Consider the following 16,745-nt stretch of genomic DNA (forward strand, 5'->3'; position numbering starts at 1 on the left):
CATCCTTCCTCTCCCTAAGAACAATGTTGTATATATTTCATGCACTGCAATACTTCATACCCCCAAGCTGGAAGGGAAGGAAATGTTGGCTCTGTGCTAGCTTTTATGTTTAATTTCTGTTTAATAAAAACCCATGACATATACACTATAGTTATTCACACTTACAGAGGGGAAACTGAGGTTTTGTGAGATGTCCAGTTTTGTAAGCCTAGTGAGCTAATTAGTTTAAACCTGATACAGGAGCCCAGACTGCTAAGAAATACAAAATTAAATAAACCTATTTTTCTTTTTTTCTGATACAAGGTCTTGCTCTGTTGCCCAGGCTGGAGTACAATGGTGCAATCTCAGCTCACTGCAACCTCTGCCTCCTGGGCTCAAATGACCCTCCCTCCTCAGCATCCCAAGTAGCTGGGACTACAGGCACCCCCCACCACACCCAGATATTTTTTGTACTTTTAGTAGAAACGAGGTTTCACCACGTTGCCCAGGCTGGTCTTGCACTCCTGAGCTCGAGCAATCTGCCCACCTCGGCCTCCCAAAGTGCTGGGATTGCAGGCATAAACCACCACACCCCGCCTAAATTAACCTATTTGAGCAACATGAACACTTATGGAGACGCAGCTCAGATAGTAGGCAAGGACCGTGGCACCTTGCCTGGAGGGCAGAGTTACCCACCAACATCTGGATGACAACTGGACTTAAACCTAATATCCGAAGACAAAAAAAGGAAGTTAGACTTCTAGAAATCTAGATACAGATGTTTCTGAGAAATGCGCAAAAATTGTTTGCTACGATAGTTGACGAGAAATTCAGGAGAAGCTTGGCATGGTGGCTCACGCCTGTAATCCCAGCAGTTGGCAAAGCCAAAGTGAGCAGACCACTTGATCACAGGAGTTCAAGACCAGCCCGGGCAACATGGTGAAACCCTGTCTCTACAAATGCAAAAATTAGCTAGGCATGGTGGTGTGTGCCTGCATTCCTAGCTACTTGAGAGGCTGAGATGGGAAGGATCGCTTGAACCCAAGGGGCGGAGGTTGCAGTGAGCTGAGATTGTACCACTACACTCCAGCCTAGGCAGCAAAGCCAGACCCTGTCTCAAAAAAAAAAAAAAAAAAAAAAAAAAAAAAAAGGTTTGGACAAGAACTCTTTTAGATGTTTGGTGTGAAATTATTCCAGTGATAATGTACCTTTGTTGCTTTAAGATAGAATAAATATTTGTTCCTCACCTCTTATGAGGCCTGTGTGACCTGTCGAGTGGCTTCTTATTTTTGTTTCTGTCTATATCATATAACTATATCTGTATTGTAGGTGTTGCAAGACAGTGCTTAATAACTCCCTTGTGAATCTTTGTGCTAATTTTGCACGGTTGAGTAAGAAAATACGGTTTTCACTGATTACTGGTTGGCAGTTGTTTGCAGAGTACCTGATGAAGAGGACAGTAAACTACACAAAAGAATGCTGTGCTGGTAGTTTACAAAACAGAGAACCAGTGCAACAATACAGTGGAATGAGGATGACGAACCCATTACCAACCTTGGAAAAACAAGGCAAGGAGTATGTTCTAAAGAATACAGCTGTATTTCTTTAATTTTCATTCATAGTTCAACATATATCTATTCTGGACTATTTTATTCTTGGCTTGTCCTAAGTTTCAGGACCACAAAGATAGTTAGACCTAGTCCCTGAATGGGAGAATTCAGCAGTCCCTCCATTCTGATCTTTTTCCACCCATCTTTGTTTCTCACTCACATAACTGAGAATCGTTTCAGTTCTCATCTTTAGGTACAGAAATAAATTATCTCTTTAAGTGCGCTGTGGGGAGTGGTAATCCGGGCTGCAAATCACAAAACTAATAACTTTAGCCAAATAACATAAAGCTTTGCTTATTTAATGCTGAAAATAAAGTCAACTAACTAATTTAATAATCAGTCTAACCAAACAATTTGTTTCTGGTCCCAACTGTTCACTCATGTTGAATTCAGTTGAGAACAGTTATAGTACTGACGGTTTCCCTTTTGCTTTTTTGTTTCCTTTTGTTTGTTTCTACAATAAAAATGAATTAGACCTTTAGAAATGTACATATATGCATATACATTATATGTAGTACATTCATTAAGCAAAGTTAAATGTTCCTAATAAGAGAAAATAAAGTATATGAAACCTTTGACTATATATGTATATGTGTGTGTATTCTCTTATCAAAGTAGGTATATAAAAGATGGGAAAGAGAGCAGCAGGCTCTGACACCTGGGATGGCCTGACCCTCACAGCCAGGCTGCAGGTCTCTCCTATTGTACATAAACAATTCCACAGAACACCAGCCTCATGCAAGGCCACTCTGTGATGATGACAGATCAAGGCAAGCCCGAGGCCACCTTATATAGTCACGTCTGAATTCAGATAGAGACGTGAACATTGTCCAAACCATGATATGACTAAACAACCCTGTATCTTGGCCAGTATGAGTGGCTATTTCTTTACCAATCACAGCTTTAGCTTCATGCTTTTTCTTTTCACCTTCTAGGGAAGATTCACTAAGTACCCAATCGTAGAGTGATTCTCACTTTTTGACAGCAACCAATTCAGAACAAAGCCCCACTTAGGTGAACTTCCCTCCCAAACCAACTAACATATGCTCAAACGCCACAGTATATTTTAATACGCTCTTACTGAAATGCTTCATGATTCTTGTGGGCATCCTCACTTGTAGCAAAGTGTCAAAAAAACTCAGCTGTGTTCAGTGATGGGTATGTTCCTGGTGGTCTTTGGCTAAAGGACATTGACAAAGGGATGCTGTATTTCTTTTTCTAGTGTCTGTGAGGTTCTCAGATGTCTCAATGAACCTACATGAAATAAAATCATGCAGAAAAAATGTTTCTGACTGTAATATATTTAAAAGAGAAATCAAAACAAAAAAATTAATACCAAACTAAAATAAAATAAAATTAGAGGGTCTGGAAATTTTAAAAGCATGTTTTAAATTTTGGATTAAAATGAAACAAAATATTTGTGGCTGATCAAGAAATTAAGGAGAAGGAAAATCCTATGTGTAAAAATAATTTGTTTTGATGTTTCTTAATCTTTTAAACATTTATTTTACAGAATTGTTAGACCTTAAAAAATCATTTTCCTATTGAAAGTTGTAAAACAAATGTATATTTTAACCTATATTCTTATATTTATTTCAAATATTTGCATAAGCTATGAATTCTTTTGGTAAGTGGGAAGGAATCTAACATAACTTCTTCCGTGCCAAACTGGATTTCCAATTTTGTCAAAATAATCTACTATTTTATAATTAAAGTCATAGAATACCACTCATACATTCTCTTTCACAAATTATATTAGGCAAATGCATTGTATTCCATAATATTGATAAGAAGTTTAGTAATGAACTTTTAAACTTTACAGGTTTCTTTGTCCTCATCATTTTTAAACCAGTCCACTTTACTTTTGAGTTCTTTATTTTGCTTATTTTCTTCATTTTACTTAAAGTACTTTGGAGAGTAACATTTTCCGAGAGGGTACATAGCTGGTATGCTTCTCTAGGAACGACTTTCTGTAGCTTTTACCGATAAAAAATGGCACAGCCAACCATTACATTCTTTTATCACACTTTTAACTTCTTTTCCTCTCAAAACTTAGAAGGCACTATTTCAATGTCTCTGGAATTTACTGTGGCAAAGTAAAATTCTGGTATCAACCCGATGTTCTTTTATTTTTCCACATTGCCTGATGCAATGATACACACACACACACACACACACACACACACACGCACACACAAACATATGCAATAACTTCACAGAGCTTGTAAAGAATATAAGCTGGAGAGTTTTTAAGGCTTTTTTCTTGTTTTATTGTTTCTTGCAGTAACTTTGTCCACAGGCGAAAGAGACACTTCCTCTGATTCTTTAGATTGTTTTTATGTATTTGAACTACAATTTTGCAGATGCTTACTGAAGTTTCTCTGCTGATTTTTATGGGGACATGGAACTGCGAGAGTTCGTTTAGCGATTATGTGGTATTTCTTCAGATACTTGGTCTCAGACAAAGGGAGAAGGGAAATGCCAATTTTGCCTAAATTTTCTTTACCACAAGAGAGGACTTGCAAAGGGGGTGGTAGAAAGGGGGCTTCACGCAGATGCAGCCTCCCTCCGTGACCATAGGAACATGGCAAAGCATTTTCTTTTCATGTTTTGCTACAGAACAAGTTGTGGGGATACTGCCTCTCTCACGGACTGGCGTGAAAACTCTCATTAGGAACTGACTTTGGAAGCTTCCTCTTTATATTCCGTGCGAATTTAATCTGGAAGTTAGCACAGTGACCAGATGCTCCGAGTGTGGGGACCTGGTGCAGTTCTAGAGGCAGGATAGAGATTCGCCCCCATCAACTGTCCTTCCACCTGTCTTCATCTGCAGATCCTGTCTGAGGATACAGGGGAAAAATATATTTTCTCCTCTCAGTACAACAACTTCCGGTCACTAAAATGTGTGGGGATTTCTCCCTACCAATAGTCAACTGAGTCTCCGGCACATCTCAGCCGATTCTCTGGTGGGCACCAGCTGGGTGTCCTCTCATTCAGTTCAATTCTGACACTTCCTGCCAGGAGGAGATAGCACCAGATCCCACAGGCTGCGGGCTCAACCCCACAAAATCGTCCCCCACTTCAGATGTCAGTTACAAGCACGGGTTGTGGCCTGAACCTTTGGTGACCGGCCATAAATGGGAGTTTCTATGACTCCCTCCTAGCGTTTGATTAATTTGCTACAGTGGCTCACAGAACTCAGGGAAACATTGACATTTACCGGATTATTACAAAGGATATTTCAAGGATACAGATGAAGAGATGCATAGGGCGAGGCATGGAGGAAGGGTGGCAGAGCTCCCATGCCCTCTTTAGACACACCACTCTCCAGGAACCTCCACATTTTCAGCTATCCAGAAGCTCTCTAAATCCTATTTCTTTGATTTTTTTTTTTTTTCCCCAAGACAGAGTCTTGCTCTGTCACCCAGGCTGGAGTGCAGTGGCATGATCTTGGCTCACTGAACCTCTGCCTCCTGGGTTCAAGTAATTCTCCTGCCTCAGCCTTCTGAGTAGCTGGGATACAGGCATGCACCGCCATGCCTGGCTAAATTTTGTATTTTTAGTAGAGATGGGGTTTCACCATGTTGGGCAGGCTGGTCTCGAACTCCTGACCTTGTGATCTGCCCACCTCAGCCTCCCAAAGTGCTGGGATTACAGGCATGAGCCACTGTGCCCAGCCTTCTTTAAGTTTAATGGAAGCTTTATTATGTATGTATGATTGATTAGATTATTGACCTCTGGTGATTAGCTCAACCTTCAGCCCCTCTCGTCTCCTAGAAGTTGGGTGGATAGAGCTAAAAATTCCGACTCTCTAACCTCACCTTGGACTTTCTGGTGACTAACCTCCATCCTGAAGTTACCTAGGGGTTGCCAGCCATCAGTCATCTCATTTGCATGCAAAAGACACTCTTACTACTCCAGAGGTTTCAAGGATTTTCAGAGATATATATCAGAAAATGAAGACAAAGTCAAATATATATTTCACAATATCCCACCCTGCCACACCCAGCTTGGAAACATTAGTTAGTGCTTGTGTTCTAGGGTTGGAGGAAATGGTCTTTTTCTTTTATTCCTGTAAGGAGCTTTTCCTTTGCATATGGAGATGCACAGATTGGTCCAAAATCAATCCTATCATGACTGCTACTATATGGTACATACATATCCAAACATTTGAGAAATTTGCTATTGAGCATCTGTGACTTCCAGTAAATACAGATCTCTCCCTACTTTGCATTTTTCCCATTGCACCAACAGAGAATTTGGAACGTTTGGGAGGTTTGGATAGTAGGTGCTTGGGTGGAGTTCACTATCTTGAACCTGAAGTTACTACTTCTAATTTGCCTTTTAAAAATCTACTCCTTTAAACCAACGTAAATCTTAACTAAACAAGATGATTATAAATAAATAACTGATACAGATTTAGATGCATATTAGGTGATATTTAAATAATTTTTTAAAATTAGTATTTTATACTCATACATTTCTGGTTTTTAAAAGAGGTACTTTTCTAGCTGTGGAAGATCACTAGTTGTCTCATAATATCTGTTGTCCCTTTTCCCCACAGGAGTAAGATTTTAGCTGGGCACAAGGCCTTGTAGAATAAAGACTACTTTTCCCAGACTCCTTTGCAGCTGGGTATGGCTATGTGACTAAACTCTGGCCAATGGAATATAAATTACACAGAAGTTGAATGTGAAAAATTTAGAAAAACTTTTTAAACAATGTTTAGATCGTCTATTGCTATGTAACCGACCATCCCAAAATTTAGTAACACAAAATGACAGCAATCATTTCCTTATCTCTTGTGGTTGCTGTGAGCCAGAAATATGGGAAGGTGTTCTGATTGTGAGTATTTTGTGGAATTGCAGTCAGACAGTGGCTGCAGTTGCAACCAGTGTTTAGGGCTGGCTGGGTAACTCTCTTCCTTCACTGGGTCTTGAGACTTCTCCAGGTAGTCTCTCCATATGGGCTTTTGGACTTCCTCACAGCATGGCCACCTTGGGGCAATTAAACTGGTCTAGTGGCTGAAGGCAATAAGAATGAATATTTCAATGGGGACCGCAGAAGTAAAAATTTATTTTATGACTTAGCATCGAGCTCACATAGTGTCAATCCTAATATAGCCTATTAATCAAAACAGTCATAAAATCTGCCTAGTTTTAAAGACTGGGGGCAAAGACCCTACCTTTCAATAGAAGATATGTCAAAATCATATTGTAAGAAGAACATCACTATAATAACCATTGGAAAATATCACCTCCTATAGATGATGACCGTGTGTTTCACTTTCATCTTTATTCTTTATTTTTCCAATCCTGCTGCCTCAACACAGATGTTACCATCTTTGATCATGGTCAAGACCACACACAGCAGAGGAACAAAATAGAAGTTACCTTGGTAGCTAATATCATCCCTTATTAGCCCTGAACCATCAACCTGAAATTTTGTATGAGGGAGAAATAAACTTCTCTGCTTTTAAAGCCATGGTTATTTATTTGTCATTTGAAGCTGAACATAACCACAACTAGTGTATCAGGCTCGTCTCTCAGGTCATCAACTTGTACATTGGCACTGTGGTCCAATGTAGAAGTGGTCACAGGGCATTGGTCCCATAGCACTATGTGTTGCTCTGAAACACACTGGAGATTTTTACCGTTCCCTGTCCTCAAACACATGGATCTCCAAGCTTTCAATTCTTGGGCTCCCAATCTTCACCGAAAGTTTGCTTATTCCCTTTATTTAAGTCCCACAACAAATGACATTCTTTAGGAAGTAGTCTTTGACAGCCTGAGACAGCATTAAGGACATTGGAACATCATCTGGCACATTGCCACAACCTGTTTCTGGAGTCTGCACTTAATAAGTTCATCCTGTTCTGTATGATAGCTGTTAGCATGTCTCCATAGCTCCTGCTCTGTTATACATTTCTTGAGGGGAAGAAGCACTTTACTCTTATCTTTACAATCATCCTGCTCGGCTGTTTTTCAGTGCATTTATCTCAGAGTCTTGGTGTTCAATATGTTTAAATGTTTTTGTTCTATGAATCTCTGTTAAACTTTCTCTATGAAGAGATTTTTATTCATAATTTTGTTTTTTTTCCCCTAAAAAGCTCCCTACCCCATACCAAATTGTATAAGTTCCAGGTCTCCAAATATCAAGATCCACTTCTTCCAGGAAGATACGAAATTGGAAATGCTCTCTAAGGAGCAAGTAGACTTTGATAGAAGGAGATGGGCACGAATGTATTGCATACAGATGGAACAAGACAAGCAGTTTGAGACTGAAATCTGTGGACCATTTTAGAAAATAGTGAGCACATATGTTTTCTGAAGGGTGAAGCATCAGTGGGAAATAAAACTGAAGGAGGAGAAGTTGGAAATACATCCTTAAGGGCTTCAAAAACCTGCATAAGGAGTGTGGGTATTTTTTGGAAACAGTGATTTGTATTTGAAGTTTTGAAGGGAGACAATGATATGATCAGATGTGTATTCAGAGTTGGACTCAGACCGTACAGTATAGAATAAATTGGAAGAGACTAGGTTAGCAGTTAGTGGCAGATGAGAGTGGAGGGAAGGGCTGGATCAATGATGAGAAAGCTAGTTAGGAAGATTTTAAAACAGTTTACAGGAGACCTAATATGGTCCTGAATCAGAGTGGCAGTCCATTATGATGACAATGGAGAGAGACTAAGCAGAAACACACATGTAAAGAAGAATTTACAAGATGTGAGCTGTAAGATGTGGCTTCAAAAAGGCAGGACAGACAATGGTAAGACCAGAGGTTAAAGTCAATACGCATTCAACGTCTCCCAAGTATTTTGTATTAGTATTTTCCAGGCAATTTTCTAGGGAAGCCATGACAGGAAGGCAAGTTCTTTTTGATGTTTGTTTTTGTTTTTGTTTCTTTTTTTTTTTTTTTTTTTTTTTTTTTTTTTTTTTTTGAGACGGAGTCTCGCTGTGTTTTTGTTTCTGGCAGAGTCTCACTCTGTCACCCAGGCTGGAGTGCAGTGATGCAATCATGGCTAGCTGCAGCCTCTATCTCCCAGGCTCAAGTGATCCTTCCACCTCAGCCTCCCAAGTAGCTGGGACTTACAGGTGCATGCCAACATGCCCAACTAAATTTTAAAACTTATTTTTGTGTGTGTGTGGAGACAGAGTCTCACTGTGTTCACCAGGCTGGTCTCAAACTCTTGGGCTCAAATGATCCTCTCACTTTGGCCACCCAAAGTGTTGGGATTATAGGCGTGAGTCATAGCTCCTGGCCAGAAGGCACAGTTTTTGTTGTTGAGGAAAGTCATTTTACAACAAAGCCTTTTGCAAGGAGCCAGACTTACAAAATACTATTGACAGACAATAAGATAATTGCTGTAATAAGCAAGCAAACCACCACAACAAACCACCACAACAAACCACAACAAACCACCACAACAATCCACCACAACAAACCACCACAACAAACCACCACAACAAACCACAACAAACCACCACAACAAACCACCACAACAAACCACCACAACAAACCACCACAACAAACCACAACAAACCACCACAACAAACCACCACAACAAACCACAACAAACCACCACAACAAACCACCACAACAAACCACCACAACAAACCACAACAAACCACCACAACAAACCACCACAACAAACCACCACAACAAACCACAACAAACCACCACAACAATCCACCACAACAAACCACAACAAACCACCACAACAAACCACCACAACAAACCACAACAAACCACCACAACAAACCACCACAACAAACCACCACAACAAACCACAACAAACCACCACAACAAACCACCACAACAATCCACCACAACAAACCACCACAAACCACCACAACAAACCACCACAACAAACCACAACAAACCACCACAACAAACCACCACAACAAACCACAACAAACCACCACAACAAACCACCACGAACCACCACAACAAACCACCACAACAAACCACCACCACAAACCACCACCACAAACCACCACCACAAACCACCACAACAAACCACAAGGAGATTGTCTCGTTTCAGGATTATTTAGTTCTGGGAGCCTATGTTGTAGGTTCTTGGAAGATGGTGTATGTTTTTTGCATCAGTCTCCTCTGAAGTTGTCAAGAGTGTGCAGAAATGTCCAGCCTGTTTTTTTTTTTTTTTTTTTTTTTTTTTTGAGACAGAGTTTTGCTCTTGTCGCCCAGGCTGGAGTGCAGTGGCGCGATCTCGGCTCACTGGAAGCTCCACCTCCCTGGTTTAAGCAATCCTCCTGCCTCAGCCTCCCAAGTAGCTGGGACTATGGGCATGGGCCACCACACCCGGCTAATTTTTTTTGCATGTTTAGTAGAGATGGGGTTTTGCCATGTTGGGTGGTTTGTCTCGAGCTCCTGACCTCAGGTGATCTGCCTGCCTTGGCCTCCCAAAGTGCTGGGATTATAGGCGTGAGCCACCGCACCTGGCCCAGCCTCTTAAGGAAGAAAATGAGGATTAGGGTTCGAAGGAACAGCTTCAGATAGACATGGAATCTAAGGACTGGAGGAGATTGGGAAGTTATCTCATGCACTCATTGCTAACCGTGGGTATCTTTTCTGAGTGGAGCTTATCTTACCTCTCCCTGGTTCTAAGAACACAGTTTTTCTGCTGAACTTGTTCTCTTGTTAAGAACCCAAAGCTGACGTCTGTTTCCATGTGACTCCTGCTTTCAAATGCGGCTTAGCCAATAGTTTATTATTATTATTTTCCTCTAAGGCATAGCATTGGTTCACCAATTTATCAGAAAGTTTTTATGACAAGGAACTGCAGAGCTAAGGTAAACAGGAGACAGCAGCGATTTCCCTTAAGCAAAGCAGTTGGTGATATAAATAGGTCGAAAGCTGAGTTGAGGCACAATATGCCTGAGAAAGGTAGGCTTTTTGATCTTATCTTTCCTTTAATGCTATGGGAAGGGAGAAAAACCCTGAAACTTTTCATATTTTTGTTGTTAGCATTCAGAGAAAGCACCCAACTGCCACATATTTACTGTGCAGCTTTGGGCAAATCATTGCACTCTTCTGGGCTTTTATCTTCACACCTAACCCACCACCTCTACTGACATGCTACACTTGCTTTCCAGTCTTAACAACTGATGTGCGTAACATTTGAGGAACCTCTGGGAGAAAAAATTCCAACATGTCCGCAGTTGAGATTGAGCTGATTGAGGCATGTCTTCCAGAAGCGAGTGTGGTGGAGTGGGGTCTTGCAACAGGAGCAACATCACAAGAGCAGACTCTAGGGCTTCTTAGTCTAATCCAATCTTTAAGAAGAAGGTGTTTGGTAGAATGGGCCCAACTCTATGAAAAAGCTTGGGGTTTGAAAGGGAGCAGTGGTCCCAGGCATAGTGTGGAACTGACTCAAATCCAGCTCTGTCTGATCCCCTTGGAGCTTGGGGAAAGGAGAGGTGTGGCTAGTATATGTGTTTCCTGTGACTGCTGTGATAAATTGCCACAAACCAGTAGCTTGGAACAATGAAAATGTATTCTCTTGCCATTCTGGGGGTCAGAAATCTGAAATCGAGGTGTCAGCAAAGCCACACTCTTTCCAATTCTACCCTATAGGGTAGAATTATTCATTGTCTCTTCTCACTTCTGGTGGCTCCAGGTATTCTTTGGCTTGGGTTGTGTCCCTGCACTCTGACTTCACGTGGCCTTGGTCTCTATGTCTGTGTCTTCTCTTCTGTCTATTGTAAGTATCCTTATCTTTGGATTTAGGATCTACCTGGAAAATCCAGGATGCTTTTATCTGAAGATCCTCAACTTACTTATATCTGCAAAGATCCTTTTGTTTTTTTTTTTCTAAATAAAGTCGCATTCACAGGTTCCTGGAGTTCTAATGTGGACATGTCTTTTGTGGGCCACCATTCAGCCCACTGCTTTTGGTAAACACTGCTGTCTTAACAACCAGGGGCCTAAGCAGCTCTGCGGCGAGACCCTCTAAAAAGATGGAATGCAGAGGAGAGAAATAAGAGAAGATGGGAGTTCTAGCATCCCAGGACAGCAAGGAATGTTGTCCTGTGACACTTTAGGATTGAGCAGCCATGGAGAGAATGGCAGCCTAGAAGCTCCAAGTGCCAGCCAAGTGCATGCAGGTGGGCCATGGCCCAAGGCAGTGCATTCCAAACTCATGCTGGTGACTCAGGAGTGGATCACACACTTAATGACCCAGTTACAACCTGCGTTAAACAGAAAAATAAACAAAATAGAAAATAATGGGAATATCATAATTTATTGTAAGAAATAAAGGTAAATATTGTTTTGAGAAATGTATGTGTGGGTATGCATGAGTGCACTGGATCATGATGTAAAATGTCTTTCTCACATAAGTTCCCATCAAAAAGTTTGAAAACCACCGGTGTATGAGACTGTACCATGGCTCTTTACAGCAACATGAAGAGAGCTGTGGGTCAGGGAATTGTCCTCAGTTCTGGGCACAACATTGGGATTGACCTGGGACCCAGGGAGCTCTGGCCAGGCACAGAAACAATGTCCTGGATAGCCACAAGAGGGAGCACTCAACTCACGCGAAACCTCTTTTGGCGCCCTCCCTGCCTCATGGCCAGAAGGTGACCTTGCAAAGAAACTGAGATATGGGTGAAAAAAAAAGGGGGTGGATTAGGCCAGTAAACACTGAAACCAGTTAAAAATGTGACATCAATTGTAAGTACAGGTTTGTGAGGCTGGGAAGCTTTCAGATTGCATGCAAAAGGAAGGTTTGTATTAAATCTGCAGTTTTTGAACACTGTTTCCCCTTGAAACCCTTTGTTTCTGTGAGATTTTATGGTAGAATCCTAATCAATGAAATAGTATCCCTGTCACAGGTGTCCTCCCCATGTTGACAGTCCCTGAGGACTGTGTGCAGAGAACTCTAAACCTAATTAGGGGAGCTATAATGAATACTCTGAATTAGAAGGTATCTGTAGTCCCTGTTAGTGCTGATTCTTTGATTTTGTGACTCAGAACAAAAATCTATAAAAGCTACCAAATCTTGTCTTCTTTTTGAAGCCAAGTATCTGAATGCCCAGCCCAGACACTGGCACCAAGTGTTTAATAATTGAATGTTTGAAGGAAGAGTTTATTTTGCATGCTTCTCTGCAACTGCAGCAGCAGTAACCTAGTGCATAGTGAGCACCCTTTTTAATAGTGAGCACTCTTAAAAAGTTGTTGGAGTAAATAAAAGAATGAACGACATCCTGCCCTAAAATTTTAGATGACGCCTTCTATCAGTCAAGCCAGCAGAGGGCAGGAGAACTCAGCTTAACCACAGCATCCTCGCCGGTGGGCGGAAGCAGTCCAGAAGCATGCGCTGAGCAGCAGGTCTGGTTGTTTTGTAAGATTAGGAAATGCACAGCCAGAAAAGGATAAAGACACAAAGCATGAAGGTCCAATCTGGGGATCTCGAAATCTCTGCACATGAACCTCCAGAGCTTTCTCTGTAGACTAATACCCTTATCAGGCAATGGGATTTGGCTTTAGGCTGACTGTCAGGTACATAGAGAACAGGACAGGCATTGCCAATCTTGCAACAGGATTTCAACCACTTGGTTGGAGAGATTCAAGGAACCTCACAGTGTACTTGTTCATGGAGAGAAGATAGGATTAAAAATCAGAGGTTCAGCTGGGCACGGAGGCTCACAGCACTTTGGGAGACCAAGGAGGGTGGATCACGAGGCCAAGAGATAGAGACCACCCTGGTGAATGTGGTAAAATCCCATCTCTACTAAAAATACCAAAATTAGCTGGATGTGATGGCGCACACCTGTAATCCCAGCTACTTGGGAGGCTGAGGCAGGAGAATCTCTTGAACGCGGGAGGCAGAGGTTGCAGTGAGCTGAGATCACACCACTGCACTTGAGCCTGGGTGACAGAGCAAGACTCCATCTCAAAAAAGAAAATGGAAACAAACAAACAAACAAACAGAAAACAGAGGCTCTGACTCTGAAACTAGTTATGTGGCCTCGAGAGAGCTCCTTTTCTTCTCTTGGCTTTGGTTTTTCCATATGTAAACTGAGGGGTAGGACTAGATCACTTTTTAGATTCTGTTCAGTAGGTGGATCCTTTGTGGCTTCAGTCCTGCCCCTGCCCTCAACTCTAGGGGGTAATAACAGGAAAGTCAATTAAGCAGGTGCTTTAGCCTCAACAAGTCAAAGCCAACCTCATCGCCCCTGGTGTTCTCAAGAGAGAAAAGGGGAGTAGTGGTTGAGTAAGAAGAGACAAATAGGAGACAGAAAAATAAAAAGAAAAATGAGACAGAGGATTGACAGGGACAAGAGAAAAGCAAAAAAAGGAAGAAAATAGAGACAAATATAAGAGAAAGATGACAGGGAGAGGGAAGAAGAAACAGAGCTGAGTGAGATAAGAGAGGAATGACAGTGGGCAGTGGTTTATGACTTACTAGTTTTCTAGGGTGGTAACAATCCAGTTTCAGACTAGAATTAAGCTTTTAAAAGACACAGATCTCTGAGCCCAGCCCAGACCTGTGAATCAGAATCACTTCAGTTGGGATCCAAGCACCTGTGGTTTATAAATGTTTCTCAGGCAATCCTGGTGTGAAGCCAAGGTTAGGAAACACCTGTCTAGAGTAATACTAATAAGTTTGAGCGTGAGAAAATTGGAACTGTTGCAGAGATACTTTCATCCCATGGCGGATTTTTGTGCTTATGTGGCTTCTATCGTACTTTTTCAAAAGGGAGGTTTCTGGATCAAGTCAAAGGGGAACTTTGCCATGTATTTTCCGCTGTTCCAGGAGACGGGGCCATTGATTCCTGGCCTCATTTTCCAGACCCTGCACTGGAGGGATCTGACCAAGATAACACCTCCCTTGTTGACTGCCCTGGGAAGGCTCGTGGAAAACCTCAGGTTTAATGCCTTGTTTTAGGAAGGAAAATAGGTCAAGTAAAGTGGGAGATATTCTCTGGGTGGCATAGTGGGGTGGAACACTGTTCAATTTTATTTAATCGGGAAGCCCTGAGCAGAAATCAGAGCAACAAGTGCGAAGCTTCTGGAGAGTCCAATGGACCCACAAAGAGAAAGGGAAGCTGAGAGAATTAGGAAGAAAACTTCCTTACATATCTTACCTTTCCTCTGAGAAAGGCAACGCTGGAGCGACAGTGAGGGCTCAGACATCAGCCCAGCTGCACACTAGCTACGTAACTTAGGCCTCCATTTCCTTGCCTGGCTGGGGTCATTATGTTATTAACACACTTAAGCAATTGTGAAATACTACATAGAGGTGAGTTAGCACTGTTGTTCACTTCTATGTGCACCAGGAACATATGCCTATTTCAGTGGTAAACAGATCTTTCCTCCCTTGGTCTTCCAATCAATATGAAGACTCTTACATTTTCAGTGACTACGTTAGCATACCCACGTGACAAATTCAGTTAGTTCTTCATATAGAGGAACATTTACACTGAGCCTCAGCATTTAGATTTTTGTCCTTTCTGAAGCTCAGAGATGACTAAGGGATCAATAGATAAGTGTTCCTGAAAGTATCAGCTACCTAGGGTTGGGGGCTGTGTGTGTTTGTGTGTGTCAAGTAATACAGACCTCAGTTAGCTGCCGTTCATTATGCTTGTCCTACTTACAGAATCCACAGAGACCCACAAATAAGGACAGAGAAATTTGTCTTCAACTCAACCATCATTTTTCAACAAATACTCTGTGCCTAACATTTTCATAGTCACCGAGGAGAAAATAAAGACAGTTGAGACAAGGGTTCTACTCTCAGCGAGCCTCAAGACTTTTATTTTTATTTTTTATTTTTTGAGATGGAGTTTTTGCTCTGTTTTCCGGGCTGGAGTGCAGTGGCATGATCTCGACTCACTGCAGCCTCTGGCTCCTGGGTTCAAGTGATTCTCCTGCCTCAGTCTCCCAAGTAGCTGGGATTACAGGCACCCACCACAATGCCTGGCTGATTTTCTGTATTTTAAAAATTTTTAGTAGAGATGGGTTTCACCATGTTAGCCAGGGTGGTCTCTAACTCCTGACCTCAAGTGATCCACCTGCCTTGGCCTCCCAAGCGCCTTGACACTTTTAGATGAGACGTACAGACTCCCAAGGAACAGAAATATGTGAGGGTCTCTGCTAGGGGCATGAAAGGCACACTTTTGGACACAGGAGTGGGCCCCATTGATTCTAAGTGAGAAGCTCTTGGAAATATCTTAGAATAGGCTACATTATCTTATTAGTTAGAGACGGGTTAAAGATATTCCAGGAGAGGAAACAGCATGTGCAAATGGAGATGGGAGGGTACAGGGAAGAGGAGTGTTTAGAGGGATTAGGAGGGCTGGCAGACAAGGAACCATGAAGAGGGAGACTCATGGGAAAGTCACAAAGGAAATACAGCTGTCAGGCTGCTGTGTGTGCATTTGAACACACTGGCACTGGGGACTCATTTAAAGCTTTTGAGCTGGAAAGTGACAGGATAGGAGACTGCTGCAAGAAATGAGCCTGAGATGTCACCACCCATCCCTCTCCAAGAACAGGTAACCTTACAGGTCTTTGCCCTTTATTACCTAAAGCAATCACTTTGGCCTAGGCTTTGTGGAAGGTGGTGAAAGTCAATTTGTCAGGGAGGTCTGGCTCTTCTACCATCAGCAGTTCCAGGGGCTTGAGCTGGGAATTTTCCAGCTGAATGGAAGCCCTTGGAGGGTTGCAAGTTTTAATTCTTGTGCTCCATGATGGTGGGGTTGCTTAGAAGAAAAGGTCCCTATGCGATGTTCATCCATGCACCCTTGAAGTGTCTATATACTCATAGCCTACCGCTATTCCCAACAGCTCATCTCACGCAATCTGTCTTCTGCTGCATGGTTTCTTACTCCAAATTGGTCTCCTTCTCCCAGCTTTACTTAAATCAAACCTTCCACTTGCCAGCTATAAATCTAGAAGACAATTCAACAAATGAATCCACATTAAAATGTTAACAGCTACTAAGTTTTAATGTATTATACCTCCTAGGTAAGTACATGTAAGGGAGAAGAGAGTATTTTTTAATGGAAGGATTTCAGCACCTATCTGCTGCATTTCTGTGAGATCTTTCTAGACCTTTAAATCACACCCGACACATTCCCACTGAGAAAGGTCTGCATGCTTCTTGGGTCAGAGCCTCAGCAGAGTCTC

The 16,745-nt window shown here is 41.9% G+C and overlaps 1 protein-coding gene across 17 annotated transcripts in view; it reads left to right on the plus strand.

The window, feature by feature from the left end:
• Positions 1-16,745, plus strand: part of SST (somatostatin) — a 1,150,223-nt gene that overhangs the window by 1,127,286 nt on the left and 6,192 nt on the right. Inside the window, exon 1 of one of the 17 annotated variants that reach the window (XM_050779300.1) lies at positions 16,306-16,315. The exons of the other annotated variants lie outside the window; for them this stretch is intronic. The gene's annotated coding sequence lies outside the window, so the exon portion shown is untranslated. Of the gene's footprint in view, positions 1-16,305; positions 16,316-16,745 lie in introns of those variants that run through there. 17 annotated transcript variants of the gene reach the window in all.

Source organism: Macaca thibetana, chromosome 2 (assembly GCF_024542745.1).
Source record: "Macaca thibetana thibetana isolate TM-01 chromosome 2, ASM2454274v1, whole genome shotgun sequence".
Classification (NCBI taxonomy): Eukaryota; Metazoa; Chordata; class Mammalia; order Primates; family Cercopithecidae; genus Macaca; species Macaca thibetana.